This window comes from Vulpes vulpes, unplaced genomic scaffold (genome assembly GCF_048418805.1).
Source record: "Vulpes vulpes isolate BD-2025 unplaced genomic scaffold, VulVul3 u000000703, whole genome shotgun sequence".
NCBI lineage: Eukaryota > Metazoa > Chordata > Mammalia > Carnivora > Canidae > Vulpes > Vulpes vulpes.
Window position 1 is genome coordinate 304079 of NW_027325743.1, and position 2542 is coordinate 306620.

General features: G+C 49.1%; 1 pseudogene; it reads right to left on the reverse strand.

Annotated features, from left to right (window-relative positions):
• Nucleotides 1-973: 973 nt before the first annotated feature.
• LOC140596746 (actin, cytoplasmic 2-like) lies at nucleotides 974-2331 on the reverse strand (annotated as a pseudogene).
• Between the last annotated feature and the right edge of the window lie 211 nt (nucleotides 2332-2542).

Genomic DNA, 2542 nt, shown 5'->3' on the forward strand with positions numbered 1-2542 from the left:
AGCAATCTACATCACTGCAGACAGTAGAATCGTCACCAAATTATATTCTTGAGGGAGTATAATGTTGAGACAAACCTCCCAGTTCATAGTATCAAAAGTAAAGTGGTGCCTTAAAAAATAAAGTATGTGGCATTGGCTTATAAATTCTCCAGATTGTAAAAGACAACTTTAATCACAAGTTAAAGACTGCATTGGTGAAATATTTGATAAAATTGTTTTTTGAAATAATTTACAAGTAAGACTGGATAACTAAGAAATGTTTAGATCTAAAGATTGGCATTGGTAGTATGTTTCAGTTTGGGGTGATTTCTTTAAGAAACGTATTTTGAAAAAAAGAGGCAAGCTGAAAAAAAGTGGCCAGTTTGCAAGTAGGAATAAAAAATAAAATAGAGATTTCAGAAATTCAGTGATTTCAAATGTTGAATTTTTTTTTTTTTTTTTTACTGCAGCACTTTATTTTCCTCACACAATGACGCGTTGCTGGGGCCTAATGTTCTCACATGACAGTAGAAAACCAAAATTTGTTGTCATCTCTTAAAGAATTGAGAATTGTGTACAAAAAACATTACATAAATTAAAAGGATGAATAAAATTACAGTTGTAAATGCAAACCGTTTTCCAACTCAAGGCAATTAACCACCCACGGTGTTCTGGCAGGAAAACATCGGGTAAGACAGGAAAGTGGGTACTAAGGCTCAGACCTTCCCAACCCTGTTAGACCAGCAAGACAGAAATGACAACTGGTTCAGACTCTTGCCAGCCTCTAGAGAAATCCTGGAATAGGCGGCTCTTACGCGTGAATACCCTGCACAGATCTAGAACCCGATGGTCTTGTGGATTCTCCAAATCAGTTCATTTCTCTCCTATGAACATGTTCTCACCCTCAGCCATGAAGTAACCGAGCCGCATGTGCTAAGGGTTTAAATCAAAGATATGTACAGGGTATTAAACATATACCAAGGGAACAGTTAACTTGGATACAAGGTCAAGATCAGCAACAAGTTCTACAATCCAGTGCTGATATCAGATACAAGCTTCAAGGACAAATTTCTTTTCAAAGGCTTATTCCAGTTTCATGAGGCTAGCATGAGGCGTATACATTTGCCAGGGCAAATTTATACTTCAGAATTCACTCATGCAGCAAATGCTACGCATCTGCTCACAGTCCATTTAGAAGCATTTGCGGTGGATGATGGAGGGGCCCGACTCGTCGTACTCCTGCTTGCTGATCCACATCTGCTGGAAGGTGGACAGTGAGGCCAGGATGGAGCCTCCGATCCACACAGAGTACTTGCGTTCGGGAGGAGCAATGATCTTGATCTTCATCGTGCTGGGGGCCAGGGCTGTGATCTCCTTCTGCATCCTGTCGGCGATGCCAGGGTACATGGTGGTCCCGCCAGACAGCACCGTGTTGGCGTAAAGGTCCTTCCGGATGTCCACGTCACACTTCATGATGGAGTTGAAGGTGGTCTCGTGGATGCCGCAGGACTCCATACCCAGGAAGGAAGGCTGGAAGAGCGCCTCTGGGCAGCGGAACCGCTCATTGCCGATGGTGATCACCTGCCCGTCGGGCAGCTCGTAGCTCTTCTCCAGGGAGGACGAGGACGCGGCCGTGGCCATCTCCTGCTCGAAGTCCAGGGCGACGTAGCAGAGCTTCTCCTTGATGTCACGCATGATCTCCCGCTCTGCAGTGGTGGTGAAGCTGTAGCCACGCTCCATGAGGATCTTCATGAGGTAGTCGGTCAGGTCCCGGCCAGCCAGGTCCAGACGCAGGATGGCTTGGGGCAAGGAGTACCCCTCGTAGATGGACACAGTGTGGGTGACGCCATCCCCAGAGTCCATGACAATACCAGTGGTGCGGCCAGAGGCGTACAGGGACAGCACGGCCTGGATGGCCACGTACATAGCTGGGGTGTTGAACGTCTCGAACATGATCTGAGTCATCTTCTCACCGTTGGCCTTGGGGTTCAGGGGGGCCTCGGTCAGCAGCACGGGGTGCTCCTCGGGGGCCATGCGCAGCTCGTTGTAGAAGGTGTGGTGCCAGATCTTCTCCATGTCGTCCCAGTTGGTGACGATGCCGTGCTCGATGGGGTACTTGAGGGTCAGGATGCCCCGCTTGCTCTGGGCCTCGTCGCCCACGTAGGAGTCCTTCTGGCCCATGCCCACCATCACGCCCTGGTGCCGGGGTCGCCGGAAGATGGACGGGAACACGCTCGGGGGGCGTCATCCCCGGCGAAGCCCGCCTTGCACATGCCGGAGCCATTGTCGATGACGAGCGCGGGATCTCCTCTTCCATGGCGATCGGCGGAGGCGGTGGTCGGGGACGCGGAAGTCGAGTGGCGGGAGGACGCGGAGCGCGGGCCGGCTGCCGTGAGTGAGCAAATGTTGAAAAAATTTACCGAATTAAGACCCCAATACAAAGAGATAACATTGAGAAAACATTTTGACTCAGAAAGGCAGATCAGTGTTCAGCCTTGGCAATTTTGGTCTAGCAACGACGATGTGATTTAGCTGAATGTGAAGTTCGTAAAAGATACACATG